The 20,242-nt window shown below is 38.3% G+C and overlaps 1 long non-coding RNA gene across 1 annotated transcript; it reads right to left on the reverse strand.

Annotated features, from left to right (window-relative positions):
• Positions 1 to 359: 359 nt before the first annotated feature.
• On the reverse strand, positions 360 to 2,438 carry LOC110925884. The gene is made up of 2 exons (XR_002584843.2): positions 2,313 to 2,438; positions 360 to 469 (listed from the first exon to the last, which is right to left on the reverse strand). It is a non-coding gene; the product is annotated as an uncharacterized LOC110925884 (long non-coding RNA).
• Between the last annotated feature and the right edge of the window lie 17,804 nt (positions 2,439 to 20,242).

The following is a 20,242-nucleotide window of genomic DNA, read 5'->3' on the forward strand; positions in this document are numbered from 1 at the left end:
AGCTTATATAACCTAAATCTCATTTAAAGTGTGTGTTAAACAAAGATGGCACACTAAAAATGCCACTAAAAACATAAATCAGTGGCTTATATAACCTAAATCTCATTCCGTTTGCTGCAATTGAGTTGTAGATTCCAACATGCCAAGAAATGATATAAACTATGAGCTTCGAGTAATATGATCGAAAAGATTCATGTTAAATAAACGGAAACAAAAAACAAACCTTGGAGGGAGAAGTCTTGTAGGTTTACACGACAAAGATTATAGACATTGTTGGTTATGTTTTCTTTCTGTAACTTGTTCCCAAGTGAAGCCGCACAATTTATCGCTTGCAAATTGGTTAAAAAGCTTTGCTTTTGCAAGTGAGATACATAACTTCCCATTGCATTACAACATGATGTATGGTTGCTAATCTCATCTCCACAACCTTGTGCGACAGGTCGGACATTTGGCAAAACCAATGGGCAAACTGAAATCAACATAACAATTTATTTATTTATTTAATATTTAGTTATTTATTTATTTATTTTTACCTTTCAAAAAAAACCACAGGTACTGTTTTCGCAATTTTTAAACTATTGGACTGCAATAGTTATTTTCAGCAAATCACAGGGCCGAAAAAGGTAATTAACTACAGTTATTATAACATCAACCGCTCTTACCAGCTAATATTATCCGCTTTGCCCACTAGGAGCTCATAGCTTGTTTTTAGTTCCCTAAATGAAGCCTTTCCAATCCTAGATTTATTCCCACCCACGCATGCTTAACTGTAGAGTTCTCCTCTTACCCACAGCCAATGCACCGAAAACTGGTTTGTGATATTTGAGGTAAGGCAGTTTGGGTTTTAAAAAGCGCGCCTAGGCGCGAGGCGCACTGCAGGCCTCAGCGCCTCATGTCACCTGAGTCGGGCGTTTTCCACAAAGCACCGGAACAGCGCAAACTTTGGGTTTTTTAGGGTCTGAGGCGTGCGCCTTGTGTACTTTGGATGTTTTTATGTTGTTTTTATTCATCAAAGTGTTGTACCATAGGTTTTTGGGCTTGTACATGTAGGTAAAATCATATATAAACCTTATTTATAGCCATATTTTGGATAAGGGATGCTAAAAACCTATGGCATACATGAAAGAATTTATATAATCTCCTTGCGCCTCAGGTATGAAAAGCCCACCACTTTTGCATTTTACGCTTCACGCCTCAGTTTTAGACCTCGTCGCTTTTGTGCGCCTTTCGCTTTTTAAAACCAAGAAGGCAGTATCTCATATGTGGATGGCCTCAGTTTTAGACCTCGTCGCTTTTGTGCGCCTTTCGCTTTTTAAAACCAAGAAGGTAGTATCTCATATGTGGATGGAATGACGAGGGATTTGCCTAAGGTATCACAGTTTCACTCATTAAATCCCCCTACTGTACGTACAAAATATTTCTTAAAGTTCCCATTTTGCCCCAACTCTTTCCAATATTTGTTGAACCCTATCTCCATTCAGTTGCAAAAACAATTAAATAAAGGTTATTTTGTTATGAAACAAATGGATATATATTCCATATGACATTTCCACAAAAAAGATCGTAAACAATGTAAAATGTGTAAATTCAATGTTTTAAAAACCGGTTTTTAAATCATACCGGGTTAGGCTCTAAAATAGTTCAACCGGTTGAACCGGGGTTGTATCGGGCGGTTGAACCGGGTTACTAGTTAACCCTATAAATTCCATAAAATACAAATTCATCTAAAAAACAAACCAATCTCAACTAGGATTTATTTAACTGATCATAGTTTTATCTAAAAACAACTATTTTTGTTGTAAACTATTAAGCATTATAAGAATATTTTTATTAGTTATAAACAATATTGTATTGTACGAGGTGAATAACAATTTCAACAACGATGGAATATTGGAATAGAAGGCACTAGGTAATTACCGGAAATATGGAAGATCAGTATTACCTTAATATTGTATTTTATTAAAATTAAGAAATCAAATCTTAAGATAATGCAAACCGGTACAACAGTTTGAACCGGTAGAACCGGATTTACCGCTGGTACATAAGATATACCGTATTCGGGTTTTACCGGTCTTTATCGTACCGGAATCATGTCCGATATCCGGTTTAACCGGTATAACCTGCCAGTTCATACCGGTATTTAAAAAATTGTGTAAATTGAATGCACGACGAAAGCAAGGGCAAAATGGGAAACCTTGAAATATACTGGCAAAGGTGTTTCCTTTTTAGACATAGAGAGTAATGGGTATTTCAAAGCAATCACTCAAATCTTTAAATGATTTAAAAGATCAAATGAAGCATGATTGGCTCACCTTTATTAAGATTGCAATTAGCTAAACCTCTAAGGGCTTCTTTGGCACGTAACGGTTCAAGTTTACTTGCTAACCATCTCAAAACAATACTTTTGCAATCGTTAATCACCCGAGTCGAGATATCCGATATCCGACATACGTCGTATCCCCATTGCATCAAATTCATTAGAAATAGACGCAAGATCCTTAGCGTTGTCTGACATACGTGTTGCATGCTCGCAGGTCGTTAGATTTCTTGGATATGGAACTTGCTGTCTGGAATGGCTGGAGTGGTCATGGGTCGAACTGATTGGATACACATGACAGGCTTAGTGATTTTAATACATTTGGTTTTGAAACATTTAAACAATGGTTTACTTATTGCTTCCGCTGAACTTGTTGGATTTTATTAAACTTATTGTTTGATACATTTTTATTTATAATTGATAACTCCATTTGAGATTTGATTATGAGTTCAATATGATTAGTGGCTAGATCCTGGTACGTCACACCCCAGCAGGGTTTTCTGCATGTGGTATTTTGGGGGGTGTGATATTATTGAAAAAATGATGGTTTAAATCTAAATATAAGAAAAGATGATTTTTACAAATATACATATATATATCTATTATATTGTAGGATTGTTAGACGACCTGACGAGTCAATCAGAAGAGTGCTCAGACTGAATCAGAGGCGGAATTCATTGATTCAGTCTTTGTTTAGCTTGATTTCACTAATTTGTCTATGTTTATTGCTCTTTATAACAAGTTACAAGCTCTGGAGACGAATTGGCAGGGCTTCGCCGTTACACAACCTCACTACAACTGCTACATAGTTCCGCTTGAATGACCCTATGTATAGGCAAGTAGGTTTTGCTTATACGTACATGTACGTATAAGCGGAACTACATCATTACCTTATAAGCGGAACCATCCCAATGACACACAAGCGAAACTACCCTATGACACATAAGCGGAACCATGTCTAAAACATGATTTCTCAATTTCCGTGCATGATACAATCAGCCCTACCCTAAGACTCGAACTAAGATGTAGTCGACAGACAACTGCACCAACAGACTCCCCCCTTGAATGTTGACGGAATCTTCAGTGAGAGTCTTCAAACATTGACAGCTCTTCACTCTTAATCGGTCTTCTTCAGGAACTCTTCTTGGAATTATGTACCTGGATCTTTCTCTGGTTCTACCTTTCATCAGACTCCCCCTATCATCATGCTGGGATCGCCGTCTGGAATTCGTTATCACCATTGAAATCAATTCCTGGCTTTATCAGTTTAAACTTCTTCTCAGGTTCTGATGTATCTCCTGGCTTTCCGTAGCAACAGGATCAGAAACCTGTACAACTCAAACACTCTATCACAAACAAACACAATTGTGATTCAACTTAATGAATCAACTAATCATTTAAGAATATTCAAGAATTTTTCGAATTTAAAACCTATTCAACTTTCCAAAATCTGATTAAACACTTCAAACCAATTTAACCAAACCTCTTGTTCATCATGTTTAGCCTTTAAGATTTTGAATTTCAGCTCTCCAACATCAGTTGTCAAAAATCTTTTTGGACTTTTCAAAAAATGAAACATAAAAGCAATAACAACAATTAAATGCAGAAATGAAATATATACAAACATATTTTTGTGAGTTCGTGCAAGAGGATCATATCAGCTGCCGACTAAACACTAGCACCGTTAAGCTGTTATTTCATTTTAAACTTTTAAACAGTTCGCATTGATTGTCAATATATTGATCCACTTAAATTCTCACAAAATGTTCAACTTGTTCGGGATACATAATTAGTGTTTTAGAACTTAAACATCTACATGTGTCCCACCTCAGAATATACTCCCGTATCCAGACCCCAGTATTCAGTCTTACAGGTGAGTATACCATAGCTGATATCTGTTAAGGGGTAAGTGCGAGGGCCGTGAGAGCTCAGGTCGATACTTCCGTATACGCAGAAAGATGACGGCTTCGACTTTAAGGTGTGTCCCCTTTAGAGGATCTTTTATTTACAACAGCAGCGACTATCAATTTTATTGTTTCATCAGCATGCTGAGGGCGAGCTTATATTTCAAAGCTTTTTGCAGAAAGTATTATCCGGGACTAGGTCAGTACTTCCATACATCAGAAGTCCCGGGATAATACCCCAGATATCACTGAGCATAAAGACCTAGTATCTCAGAATACGGGACCCTTCAAACAAGATTTCAGGGGTTACCTATATATCCTGGAGGTGTTCCCCACGTAAACGTAAGTGAAATTTATGTTTATATCCCAAACTGATCTACTAATTCTGTGAAAACCTATCGACACATCTTTAGCGAGACTGCTTAATTACATTTGTACATTACAAATCTTTGCTAGATTTGGTTTTTGAGCACTGTGGTCCAACCTGCACCACTTATTACCAACAGTTTTTGAGTTTTCATTTTTCAATTTTTTTTAATTTTTGATTTCGATTGGATGATTGATCTGATGAGCTTTTATTTTCTTTTTGAACATTTTTCAAATTTTTATTTTTCTGTTTCTGTTCCACTTTCTTCTTCAAAGGTTTTTGCTTAGATCATTCTCCCTTTTCAGTCGGTTGTAGAACAGTTTTCTGAAATTTTTCTTTTACATTATCAGATTTCTCATCACAATCTTCAACTTTGACATTGCCAAAGTTTGTGACATCGTCACTTATTGGAACTGAATTGATTGGTTTCAGACAGGGAAAATTTAAACTGTGTCTGATGCAGTCACAAAACCTATCAATTTCTTCTCAAGTTCATTAATCTTGTTTCTTGAATTTTCAGCTTCATTTTCAAGCTGAGATATTCTTTCAAGATGAGACTTGATTGATTTTTCATTCTCATTCTTCATGCTTTCAAGAACAGACTTTTCATGTTCCAAAACTTTTATCTGTTCTTGAAATTTCGTTTCATTTGCTTTCAAGTTTTTGTTCTCCAACTTTATCCAGAAATCTTCATTTTCTGGCGATTTCTTTTTACTTTCAAAGTCTTTTTCTTTTTCTTTCAAAAACTTGTTTTCTGATATTAAACTGTTTAAGTCATTTAACAGTTTAACATTCTCGGATTTCAACTTATCACATTTTCCCTGTAAATTCAGAATCTGGTTTTCATCAGTTTGGTTTTCTTCTTTCAACTTCTTGACCTCCGATGTCAAACTTTCCGCATCTTTCACGAGTTTGTCATTGTCAGTCTTAAAGTTGTCACACTTAGAGTACACTGATTCACAACTTGAAATTTCATTCTTCACAAATTCTTCATCCTTTGGAACTTGTTCTTTCTCTATCTTATATGTACCTGCACCAAAGATTGTAACAAAATCAATAGGATTTCCATTATCATCAATATAACAACCTCTTTTCATATCATATATCAAATTTCTTTTTGCTGCCCAACAAACATTGATTCTTTTGTTTATTTCATTTATCACATCTAAATTCAAATCTTCCAAATTCATTTTTATCTTATCCAACACATCTCTCTTCTTTTGATAATTTTCATAATCGTGATTTATAAGTTTTCTAATGAATTTATTCAGAGATAATTGTGAAAAATTATAATTTTCTCTCAAATTTTTCAAGCAATCATCCCATTCAGCTGATAATCTATTAGCAAACTTTGATATCTTATCAACTTCTCTTATTACTATTTGATTTCCCTTCAAATAGTCAATCAAACGATCAAAACGTTCCTCCAAATCATCCAATTTTTCATCTTTCTTACTCAGAAAACATTCGAAACGTTTACACCAAACCTCTTTGGGCAATTTCTGATAAGAACTACTAACATATCCTCGATACCAATCATTCAACCTTTTAAGATCATTGTTTTCCTGCTCATCAAACCTCATTGTCATTTTTCAAATAATCCCGACAAATCTTTGTTGCTCACAAAAGCAAAATCCCAAGATGTAAGTGACACAAAAGCGAAACTACTGGAATTGGTCACTGAAGCGAAACCAGTTGGTTCAAATAAGCGGAACAACTGATGTCTTATAAGCGAACCAGTGTTGTTCAATCAAGCGAAACACCTAATGTCCAAATAAGCGAAACTGATCTGTTCACAAAAGCGGAACTATCACAACTATCCCTTGAAACGGAACCTCTCAAGCGGAACTCTACAAGCGAAACTCCAACTTGTCACTTGAAGCGAACCTTTCAAGCGGAACCTCTTGATGTTTGGAGCGAAACTACCTGATTTTGGTGTCACAAAAGCGGAACTAGGTGATCATAAAAGCAAAACTACCTGCTGTTCGAATAAGCGAAACCTAGTTTGAAGGTAATTTGTCCCATTTTAGTCCGTAATTTGGTCCGAAATTTTCAAGGGTTTGTCTTTGTCCAATAACACACAATCTGTGAAATTTTGATCCAATTTTGACCGTTAAAACTTCCTGAACTGATAAAAGAAGGTGTAGAAACCAGAATTTTGAGCGAAAAACGAGCTAAACGGTAAGAACTCTTCCTCCTGAGCTCTGATACCACATGTAGGATCGTTAGACGACCTGACGAGTCAATCAGAAGACTGCTCAGACTGAATCAGAGGCGGAATTCATTGATTCAGTCTTTGTTTAGCTTGATTTATCTAATTTGTCTCTCTTTATTGCTCTTTATAACAAGTTACAAGCTCTGGAGACGATTTGGCAGGGCTTCACCGTTACACAACCTCACTACAACTGCTACATAGTTCCGCTTGAATGACCCTATATATAGGCAAGTAGGTTTCGCTTATACGTACATGTACGTATAAGCGGAACTACATCATTACCTTATAAGCGGAACCATCCCAATGACACACAAGCGAAACTACCCTATGACACATAAGCGGAACCATGTCTAAAACATGATTTCTCAATTTCCGTGCATGATACAATCAGCCCTAACCTAAGACTCGAACTAAGATGTAGTCGACAGACAACTGCACCAACATATATATAATAAACAAAAAAAATATGGGACACGTGTCACAAAATTAGGGCCTTCTGAGTGTGGTTTTGGCGGGAAAATGTAAGCATATTTTTTTTCTATACGATTCCGAAACTGGGTCAAACCCGACACTATATCCGGATCTTATAAAAACACCACATCCTAATTTCCTGAAACCCTAAACTTCATACGCTTTTTCTAAGTTCTACCTGTATCTCATTTTCTCTGAAACCTAGGTATCGATTGTGCTTAAATGGCCTGATAAAGCATCCTAAAATCAAGCTGATTCACTTCCAGGTAAGTCGATATTGATTTATACTTTTTTTTTCCATTTCATCACCTCAATTTTTTCTAAAATTTTGACGGTTTATCGGTTATGAGGAATATGATGGTGGTAGTTGTGGCCTGAAGTGAACGATGACAACGACATGGTTTGATTTAGGGTTCTTCAGTGGTGGTCTTACTCTTATGACGTCTGTGGTTTAACGCAACGAAGAAAAGGCGGCGGCTAAGGTTCCAGCAGCACATAAATCTGACCGGTTGTGGTTTCAGCCGGTATCGGTAAGTTGTTGATGCTTTTTGTCCGATTGGAATTAGGGTTCTTAAGAATGTATATCCTTCATATTTCAATTTCATTAATTGTTAAAAAGTTGTGGTTTCGGCCGAGATGCTTATGTCTTTGAATTTGTTTTCACATGGCAAGCGGTTTTGTTTCGGTTTAACCTGAGATGATTTTGAGATTACAGGTTGTGTGTGTAGATTGTTGACATTTCTGAACCTCATAGTTTACATATGAATATATGATGATGAGTTTCATTGTTTTTGTTCCTATTTTAGTCGATTTGTTGACGGATGAAATAATGGTCGATCAATTTGCAGACTTATGATATTGTAGCCGAGATGATAATTTGTTTTACTTTGTTTCAACATGGTAGCTGTGATTTTCTATTTTCGGCCTCATACTCTAGCGATTCTGATTTATTTGTGGTGGTGGCAGCGTTGATGTGGTCGCCGGATTGTTTATTCACGGGTGATTCTTTAATGATTGCATGTTCATGTGTTATTCTTTCTGTTTGGCGGTTATCAGGTGTTTGACACGTTGATAATCAAACGCTTTCAACTTTTTTTTGGCAAACTGGTTTGCCGGTGGGGGGATTTTTCATCGTTTAGGATTTGTGATATAGGTTATGATGAGTCAATATATTCAAATTTAAAGTTGATGAGAATATCACCTTGGCGTGGCAGGGTTGAAGGATGGCAGTTCATTACCTGCAACTTTCCCCGCAGCCATGATGGTATCCTTCTTTTCTAGACTCTGAGCCTATAGGTAGCATATTTACCATAACTCAAGAACATTGTGGCTATAGTATTACAATAAAAAAACAGAATTGCAACACCTATTGTTGATGTTGACTGGCATAATAACGTTTCACAACCAAGACCAACATGATTTATGTTTATAAGTTGGAGATAACGGGCCTATAAAAACTTTTATGGGGCATCAGGTATGTTCTAGTTTGAAGATTCCTTTTGTGAAAGAATTTTTAGTTTTTTAAGTGAATCGTGATTTGACCTAAGTTTAGGGGCCAGAAGTCATATGATTCGTACCAGGTTTAAAAGAGGTATTAATTAATATTTTGTCCTTGTTGATCTACAAATATTTTTTTTTACAATACTAACCTTTTAATACAAAAATACCTACACACATACATATATACATATATGTATAAGGAAAGGTTAAGAATTCGAATTTACCTCTTTGTCCAGAAGTTGCTGCAGGAAGTGCAGGGACCTTTACAGCTGCATGATCAGAAAGAGGTACACAAAATAAGCTTGATATAAGCTTGTTTTAAAAATGGTGAGTCGCTCGAGACGTTTAGGCCCCAACAGTAGAGGCACGAGGCACACTTTTTAAAACCAAGGATATAAATATAATTAAGTTTATAACAAGGGTGATTTCGGGGGCAAAAACGTACTTTTGTTGCACGATGAAGGGGCAGGATGTGAAATGAAAGGCCAAGGTGCGGGAATGTGATCATTGAGATCGCAAATGAAGCTCACTCGTGAATATTTGTCGAATGTTGCCTCTGAAGGCAAGCTAGGAAGAAGGCATCCCGACCCTATTTCGTCCATACAAACATATTTTATGTATCATTAAATAAAAAATATTAATTATTATAACTGCTAATGAGAGATTTTTTAAAATTACCTTGCATTCCATTTGCTGCAATTGAGTTGTAGATTCCAACATGCCAAGAAATGATATAAACTATGAGCTTCGAGTAATATGATCGAAAAGATTCATGTTAAATAAACGGAAACAAAAAACAAACCTTGGAGGGAGAAGTCTTGTAGGTTTACACGACAAAGATTATAGACATTGTTGGTTATGTTTTCTTTCTGTAACTTGTTCCCAAGTGAAGCCGCACAATTTATCGCTTGCAAATTGGTTAAAAAGCTTTGCTTTTGCAAGTGAGATACATAACTTCCCATTGCATTACAACATGATGTATGGTTGCTAATCTCATCTCCACAACCTTGTGCGACAGGTCGGACATTTGGCAAAACAAATGGGCAAACTGAAATCAACATAACAATTTATTTATTTATTTAATATTTATTTATTTATTTATTTACCTTTCAAAAAAAACAACAGGTACTGTTTTCGCAATTTTTAAACTATTGGACTGCAATAGTTATTTTCAGCAAATCACAGGGCCGAAAAAGGTAATTAACTACAGTTATTATAACATCAACCGCTCTTACCAGCTAATATTATCCGCTTTGCCCACACTACAAAAAAAAATCCATTCAGTGGCATACAATAAGTGCCACAAAAAACCAAATAAGTGCCACTAAAGGCCTCTATTGGAATGAGCAGCACACAAAAAAAGTGCCACTAGAAGCGGTGACGCTAAAGCCTTTTAGTGGCACTTTTTTTGTGTGCCGCTCATTCCAACAGCGCCCTTTAGTGGCACTTTTTGTCTGCCAATATAAACTTTTGGGTTTTTAGCGACATGTAATTTTTGCCACAAAAAATACATCAAATTAAATGCCACTATAGTTGTTTATCATATTAACTATATTTAATTATAATCATTATTTGTTTACCATATTCAGAACTTGAAATTTTATTCTTCACAAATTCTTCATCCTTTGGAACTTGTTCTTTCTCTATCTTATATGTACCTGCACCAAAGATTGTAACAAAATCAATAGGATTTCCATTATCATCAATATAACAACCTCTTTTCATATCATATATCAAATTTCTTTTTGCTGCCCAACAAACATTGATTCTTTTGTTTATTTCATTTATCACATCTAAATTCAAATCTTCCAAATTCATTTTTATCTTATCCAACACATCTCTCTTCTTTTGATAATTTTCATAATCGTGATTTTTAAGTTTTCTAATGAATTTATTCAGAGATAATTGTGAAAAATTATAATTTTCTCTCAAATTTTTCAAGCAATCATCCTATTCAGCTGATAATCCATTAGCAAACTTTGATATCTTATCAACTTCTATTATTACTATTTGATTTTCCTTCAAATAGTCAATCAAACGATCAAAACGTTTCTCCAAATCATCCAATTTTTCATCTTTCTTACTCAGAAAACATTCGAAACGTTTACACCAAACCTCTTTTGTGACAACCCTCACTAAACCAGGTATCCGTACGATTTAATTAATAATTAATTGCTGCTTAATTACTGTGCTTAACTGAAATTGTGAGTGAACTGCTACTTGACTGTTGATATACTTGTACATATCTGCATCATACTTTATTTACTGTCACTACATTATTTACATACTGAACTCTAGTGACAAACATGATGCACAAAAGCACAGTAGCACTATGAACGGATAACCTATTGAACATGCTGATAAAGCCAGCATCAGGCAGATACTGCCTCTAAGGCCTGTATGAGCCAGAAATATTTTACTACACCCATAGTGAGTGTAGGGATACAAGGATTGTAGAACTGCGTCTCTAGGAATAAGTTACGATGACTGGATGTGCCTAAAACATACACTGAGCACAAAACACAACACTTTAATGAACAATTCAGCTTCTAGCTGGCTAATAAAGTGCCAAAACATGAGAAAAATATTACTAGACACTTTCCAAAGTGTCGGGAATAAGTTGTGTCACTAAAAATGGTATTAACGACACTTAAAAGCTTTATAAAGCGCTTTAACGGATTACTATCCAACCGAACAACCGGACTTTACCCGGAACACAAAAATATTGACATTAACATTATTGATCTTTTTCTGAGCCAGTTAAGGTCCCTGAACACCCTAACACCCGCATTAAAACACAACACACCACTAACCGAGTTAAGTGCTTAACTAACCTACTTAACTTAGCTCTAACCTAACTAACTAGTTAGAATCGAACTAGGTACCCCCCCCCTAACCAACCGTCCCCATGAGGGGGGACATACTTTGTCCTTCCTTGATTATTATAATCTAGTTTGTTTGATATCTATTAGACACTTGATCCATTGGATAATTACCATATGATTTGTCTATAAGTAGTAACCTAAACACACAAGATCAATCACAACACACTTCACCATCCAAACTCTCTCCTTCCCTCTCTACAAGTCACGGCCGAACACACCCCACCCCCATCCATCCATTTTCGATTTCCATCTTGCAAGTTCCAAGCTCTACAAGTGTCAAGGGTCACGTATTAGGAAGCTCGGAGCAAACGGAAGGCGAAGGACCTCACTCTCTAGCTTTTATCCACCCGATTTACGTCTAGATTCTTCCCTAGCCTCGAGCTAGAGGTATAATGCTTAAAACACTCTCTTGAACTAATCTAAAGTGGTTATTACGATGAGTAACGGTTAAAACTCGAAATCTTACAAAATCATGCATTAAAGTTTACTAAAAATGCAAGTATTGTTGGTTAAAAGCTCATAAGTTGTGTAAATGTTGTAGTATTGATTCTATGTGGTTATCTAGACCCGATCTATGTTGTGGTAGCTCGGATCATCATTTAACCCGGTTTGGTTAAGGTCATGGATCTTGACATAAGCTTGTTTTGAATGAAATAAGGGTTAAAGGGTGAAACTCTACCACACGTGAATCATGAACTTGTGTAAAAATGTTTTACTTGTGGAATAGTGTGTAAAACTAGCAGATCTACGTATCTGCAAGTGGTATTTTCAAAGGACCGAGTGTCAAGAAAAATCATGTTTTCTAAAAATAGATCTTACACTTACAAGCATGATTTTTATAAACCACAAGTGTGTAAACACTTGTGAAATGAAAAGTTTCGACAAAATAACAATCTTTGTAAAAGATGACGAGAAGTTGTAAAGATGGATTTACTCTAAAAACGAGGTTTTTACGAGATCAAATTACTTTATATAAAGATCCACAAAATATAGTGGGATTTACACTATAGTTTCGGAAAAAACTACAAGTTCATGTAATTATGCGATTTACATACTTGTCGACTAGTTGTTGTGTCGGAAATTGTTTGATTGAATAAAGAAGTTGTTGAAATTGATTTAGTAAAAGAAAATGATACGCTTGAAAGCGTGGCCACCACCAGTTACAGAGGAAAAACTCTTGCGAAATTTTTCTAAAAACCTAACTCCTAGAATTATTTGCACTATAAGTGTTAGAAATATCTTTTCGACATGTTTTCAAAATATATATTTCGCCATGACTTTATTTACAAATATTCGGAGGTGGGATTTTCACAAAATTAAACGCGATAAATATATGTTTAGTAAATATATTTTCACCACACTGTTTATGATTATTTTGTGAAAATACATAAATATTATTTTTAGAGTAAAAATAATATTTTCGAGCGTTAACAGATCCAAAATAATACGAACGCCTCTACGATAACTATATAAGTTACACTGGTAATATTTATTACCACTCGAATGATAAAACGTAACTTACGCATTATACGGAAATATTTATGAACGCGTACTTTGTCAACGTATAATTTTTGGGAAAATTTCGTGGAATGAAAATATAATATTTTTGAGAAAAATATTTATATTTTGGAATTAGAAATAAATATATATTAAGTGAGACTTAATGATATAATTCGAACGCACATGTATTAAATCCCCCATCCTTGGGAAGGAGATTAACTACCAAGTAAAGTATATACGAAAAGTAAACCCGAAATAGTTGTCTAACTATTTCCCAAAAACTTAAACCTCAAAGCTAAGACACGACCATCCGTCTAATAGAGTTAGTACGTGTAGGTCGTCGCACAGCTGCCTGATTTGGAGTACTTGGTAGAGACGCACCGACTGTGAGTTCATGCTCCCCCTTTTCTCTTAACTGTTTTCAGTTTTCTAAACTGCGGGGGTGAAATACATGTTACTTTGATTATGATTACTTTATACATGGTATGGTTAGCGTAAGGAGGTTTACTACTTTAGATCATGTGAATGGGTAGGCGGAAACTTGAGGTCATTAATCCTCAGGGTAGGACCGAGGGGCAGGAGCGATAGATCTATTTGGGTGTAGCAAGCCCAGTCCCAGGCCCAGCATAACGGTGTGACAACTCGAATTTCCAAGATTTCTATTTCGCATTTATTGCACGTTCGTGTATTTATTAGTCGTTTATTTGCACAATTGATTGCAATGAAATTGTATACGTTTTAATACAATGAAATGTATTGTGTGATTATGCATGGGTATGTGTTAATTGTGATAAAATTGTTAAAGGCATAAACCTTGGTGGTGAAACTGTGAAACTATTTGAGATGGTGTACTATTGTGAAATATATTAATTAAGGGTGTAGAGAGCTATTAGTGAAACTTAAGCTGTACTTAACCCTAATCCTTTGTTCACTAATCATTTTCACAAAACCAAAAGCACGTACTTCATTCTCTAATCTCCTAGCAATCATCACCACCATCATCATTGGCACAAGATAATCATCACTCTTGATTCCTTTTTCTCTAGAATCATTCAAGGTAATTGCTTATCGATTATTGTAATACTTGTAAACCTAATTGATTTCTTGATTATTATCCATTCTTGAGTCTTGATTGTGTGTTCATGAAAACCCTAGTTCTTCATTTAACGTTTTGCGATTCTGGATTTGATTATGATGATAATGATATTGAGTAGTTGTTTAATCGATTGCCTGGTAATAAGGAATGCATGATTAGTTGAGTAATTCGATTGATGCTAGACTGACACAATGAAATTAGGGCTTTCACGATTGTATGAACATAAAAACGTAACTGTTCTGATTATTTGGATCCTGTGCAATGAATGGAATTCGCGTATTGTTTGTTGTCAGAATTTCATTATAGTGTGGAGTCCGAGTTCTTTAACAAAACAAGGTCCGACTTTTATACTTTCATGTGGTCCGACTTTTAAAAGTCTTGTCCAATTTTTTTTGCAAGGAGTTTAAATGTCCGAACTTTTATACAAGTTAGAGAGGTCCGAGTTTTGGAGATGGGCTCTGGTCCGACTTTGTTGTAAAGCATGTATCCCGACTTTTAAATCAACACATGGTCCGACCTTAAAGGGGTTAAGTGGTCCGAGTTTTTAACTAGGGAAGCCCCCATGTCCGACTTTCAACCCTTCAAACCCCCTTGGTCCGAGTTTTAGCATCCCACACCCCTATCCGAGTTTTAACCACCTGTTTGGTCCGAGTTCTTGGCCCAAAACCCTTACCCATGGCCCGAGTTTTGTAAGGCAACATGTTATCAGAGTTTTCTTTCAAGACAAATGAGTTGCCTGACTTTTGTATTGATGTTATTGTCCTAGTTTTGTGATTTGTTTCTCATGTGCTATCTGAGTTTTGAACAGGGGAAACCCCCCCCCCCTACACTTGTCTGAGTTTTTATGAAGGGCAAGGCCCTGTCTGATTCTGATGTGTGTTTAATATGAGGCCATGAAAGTGTAATAAATAATGATTGAATCTGATAAGATGTGTATGTCACTTGTTTTAGTCGCAAACTCTACTAAACCTGTCAAGCTTATTAACGATGATAATATGTTAAGTATGTTATCAGTGGCAACTAGGTTAGCATCCACGTTAGATTAAACTGTGCAATCAAAGACGCGACGCATGAATTATGTGAATACGATTAACTGTTTACGTGATGTATGATTCTGTATATGATCGTATGATACTGAATGAAACTGCATGATCTTGTATGCATGAATCGGTCTATGTGATGTCATCCTGTACACAGTAAGCACACAAAACACAGTTGCTTGAATATCAATGACTTGCAAACCCTAACGTGATGCAAACACTTACATCGTATCATGTGCAATATATCCTAGGTCGTGTGTAACGGACTTAGACATTTGATAAACCCTAGAAGCGATAACATACCGAGCAAACCAAGGTGAGTTCACACAGCCAAGGCATGGGGTTCCCAGGGTGGGAATGGGATTGGATTACTTTATTGTACATACTCAGTTGATAGAACCTAACGATAAGAATACGACTAGACTAGTAACACTTATTGAACTGATCTTCGTACACCTGCCAAGGGTTGGCCGCGATATTATGACTGACTTCGCACACCTGCCTTTGGAAGGCCGCGAACTGGAATTTACTAATCTTCGCACACCTGCCTGGTAGGCCGCGATACAGATAAACCTAGTCTAGAATACTCGGGATGAACATCCCCTAATATCTTCGCATACCTGCCTGGGAGGCCGCGATGGAAACTAATACGATATATGACATAACGAACGAACATACTACTACTCACATTGTACTATTACTGAACTGTTAACTGTGAACTCGCTCAACTAGTTGTTGATCCTTTGTTACATGCCTTGCAGGTCGTTAGATACTTATGGAGCTTGCACAGGGAGGAGCAGGTCGTTGTGGAGCATGGATTATGTTTTGAATTATTGAACTTATGTTACACATTTGGGTTTTCGTACTTATGCTTCCGCTATACTTTGAAACCATGATTATGTTTGAACACCTATCGTATTGAATGATTGGTTGACATTTATTATATTTGATATTAATTACATGTTCGATATGATTGGTGGCTTGATCCTGGTCAGTCACGCTCCCAAGCGGTGATACTCCGCAGGTGGATTTTGGGGGTGTGACAGATTGGTATCAGAGCCATTGGTTATAGAGAACTTGGTTTTAATATGGGAAAACGTTTTTATTAAAACCAGACTATAACCAGAACAGTGCTCTCAACGATCCACAACGACGCTTCGCTCCACGTGCAAGACTCAACATCCTAGGTAATAAGGTTTATGTTTATTGCCTACATGCTAGAATTGCATAGAACTTTGCTCGTAGTATGCTTACATTTCTTTGCTCACTACTTGTTACTGCTTAAGAACACCTATGTGCCTACACTTTTCTGTCATCGCACTACTCGCGAACCATTCATACTTATGCTACCTTTACTGTTCGATCATGTTTGGATGTGTTAACATGACTCAAGCCCAGTTGACGGCTCTTATTAACGAACAAGTTTCTGCGGCGCTTGCAGCCGCACAAGCAGGAGGTATAACCTGCTATTCCAGACCTATCCTAGGATGTTAGATCCTACTCTCGTGACCCAACTCTCGCGCTTAACCTTGATCTATCTTTCTCGCGTAACGGGTCAGAACGCACAGCAACCTGTCTGCACATTCAAGAACTTCATGGACTGTCGTCCAAGCACATTCAGTGGCACAGAAGGAGCGGTGGGACTACTCCATTGGTTTGGGAAGCTCGAGTCGGTATTCGAGATGTGTGAATGCCCTGAGGCTCGCAGGGTCAAGTACGCCACTGTTAAGTTGGAAGGAATCGCGCTAACCTGGTGGAACGCGCAAATTCAGACATTAGGGCTGGCAGCTGCTAACGCCACCCCTTGGAATGACTTCAAGGAATTGATCAAAAGGGGAATACTGCACTCGTGAAGACATTCACAAGCTGGAAGATGAACTGTATCACTTGAAAATGGTTGGGGTCAGAGATTGAAGCTTATACTAAGAGGTCGAACGAGCTGGCCGTTCTGTGTCCAACCATGGTGGACCCTCCATACAAGCGCATTGAGTTGTATCTCAAGGGGTTAGTGCCAGAGATCCAGAGCCATGTGACATCGGCTAATCTTGATAATATCCAGGCCATTCAGCGCCTTGCTCATCGTATTACAGATCAGGCAGTGGATCAGAACAGGCTGCCAAAACGTGTCAAGGCTACCACTACTGCTGTCACCACTTCTGCTACTCCCAGTGACAACAAGAGGAAATGGGAGGGGGATTCCAGCAAGGGATCAGTTTCTGTTCAGTCTCAGCAGCGCAAGACAAATGACTACCAGAATCCGAGTCAGCAATCATCTGGCAGTCAGGGACAGGGTGGATATCGGGGAATTCACCCACTGTGTAATAAGTGCAACAGACACCACAGCGGAAGATGTCGTAGGGAACGTTGTCAAAGATGCCTCAAGATGGGTCATGAGGCAAAGGATTGTAGAAGCTCACGGCCAGCAAATCAGAACCAGCAACTTCCACCGCCAACTCCACAGAACCAGCACCAGCAGCCACAGCGTGGAAACCAGGGATGTTTCCAGTGTGGGGCTGAAGGCCACTACAAACGTGATTGCCCTCAATTGAACCAGAACCAGAATTGCAACAATCACAACAATCAAGGAAATGGCAACAACAACAACAATGGTGGGAACAACAACGGCAACGAAGCAAGGGGTCGTGCATTTGTGTTGGGGCAGGGTGATGCCAGAAATGATCCCAACGTCGTTATGGGTAAGTTTCTCCTCGACAATATCTATGTTACTGTATTATTTGATTCGGGTGCTGATACAAGCTATATGTCTTTGAAAATGAGTAAATTGTTAAAACGTACCCCAACACCCCTAAACACCAAACATGTCGTAGAACTAGCAAATGGTAAAAGTGTAGAAGCTGCACATGTAGTCAAGGGTTGTAACATCGTTCTAGCGGGTCAGACTTTCTCCATCGACCTTATTCCTATAGTTCTGGGTAGTTTCGACGTCGTCATCGGTATGGATTGGTTATCCCAACATCGCGCAGAGATCTTATGCAAGGAAAAAGTTATTCGTATTCCTCGCTCTATTCAGGAACCTCTCGAAGTGCAAGGCGACAAGAGTGGTGCCGTGGTTGTCATCATCTCTTTCTTAAAAGCGCAGAAATGTTTACGAAAGGGTCACACTGCCATTCTGGCACTTGTCACTGACGCATCAGCAAAGGAAAAGAAGCTGGAGGATATTCCAGTTGTACGTGATTTTCCTCAAGTGTTTCCTGAATATTTACCTGGCCTACCGCCTCATCGTCAGGTCGAATTCCAGATTGAGTTAGCTCCTGGAGCAGCACCTATAGCTCGCGCACCGTATCGTTTGGCTCCAACGGAATTGGAAGAACTGTCTAAGCAACTACAAGAGCTCTTGGATAAGGGCTTTATTCGTCCAAGCTCTTCGCCTTGGGGAGCTCCAGTATTATTCGTGAAAAAGAAGGATGGCACTTTCAGGATGTGCATCGATTACCGCGAACTGAACAAGGTTACAGTGAAGAACCGCTATCCTCTTCCACGTATTGACGACTTATTCGACCAGTTGCAAGGGTCGAGTTACTACTCCAAGATTGATCTAAGGTCTGGTTACCATCAGCTGAGAGTCCAGGATGAGGACGTCTCCAAGACAGCATTGAGAACTCGCTACGGTCACTACGAGTTTCTAGTCATGCCATTTGGGCTTACGAACGCGCCTGCAGTCTTCATGGATCTTATGAACAGGGTGTGCAAACCTTATCTTGACAAGTTCGTTATTGTCTTCATCGACGACATTCTGATCTACTCCAAGAGTCAGGAGGAACACGAGCAGCACTTACGTCTTATCTTGGAACTTCTTCGAAAGGAGCAACTGCACGCAAAGTTTTCAAAATGCGACTTCTGGCTTCGTGAAGTCCACTTTCTAGGCCATGTGGTGAACAGGGATGGGATTCATGTCGATCCATCCAAGGTAGATTTGATCAGGAACTGGCCTGCACCGCGTACACCAACGGAAATACGCCAATTCTTGGGTTTGGCAGGGTATTACAGACGATTTATTAAAGACTTCACCAAGATCGCACAGCCGCTTACTATGTTGACACAGAAAGGTGTCACCTATCGTTGGGGTAATACACAAGAAACGACCTTTCAGTACCTGAAGGATAGACTATGCAGCGCACCTATTCTCTCACTGCCCGAGGGCACGGATGACTTCGTGGTTTATTGCGACGCGTCGATACAGGGGCTTGGTTGTGTATTGATGCAGCGGGATAAAGTTATTGCCTACGCCTCTCGTCAACTCAAGGTTCATGAACGGAACTACACGACGCACGTTTAGAGCTGGGAGCTGTTGTTTTTGCGCTTAAGATATGGCGACACTACCTGTACGGTACCAGGTGCACGATTTACACCGATCACAGGAGTCTCGAGCATATCCTTAAGCAAAAGGATTTGAACATGCGTCAACGGAGATGGGTTGAACTACTGAACGACTACGAATGCGCCATCAAGTATCATCCAGGCAAGGCCAATGTTGTGGCTGACGCCCTCAGTCGGAAAGACACTCTACCTAAGCGCGTGCGAGCGCTACAGCTTACTATTCAGTCCAGTCTTCCTGCACAGATACGAGCTGCTCAGATAAAAGCACTGAAACCCGAAAACGTCAAGGCTGAAGCCTTACGCGGCTCAAGGCAACGAATGGAACTAAAGGAAGACGGCGCCTACTATGTAACGGGGCGTATTTGGGTCCCACTTTATGGCGGTTTACGAGAGCTTGTGATGGACGAAGCACACAAGTCTCGCTACTCGGTACATCCAGGGTCGGACAAGATGTACCACGACATCAGAACTACTTATTGGTGGCCTGGCATGAAGGCCCACATCGCCACCTATGTTGGCAAATGCTTGACCTGTGCCAGAGTCAAGGTTGAATATTAGAAACCCGCAGGCCTACTTCAGCAACCCCGGATACCACAGTGGAAATGGGAA

Source organism: Helianthus annuus, chromosome 17 (genome assembly GCF_002127325.2).
Source record: "Helianthus annuus cultivar XRQ/B chromosome 17, HanXRQr2.0-SUNRISE, whole genome shotgun sequence".
In the NCBI taxonomy this organism is placed as follows: Eukaryota; Viridiplantae; Streptophyta; class Magnoliopsida; order Asterales; family Asteraceae; genus Helianthus; species Helianthus annuus.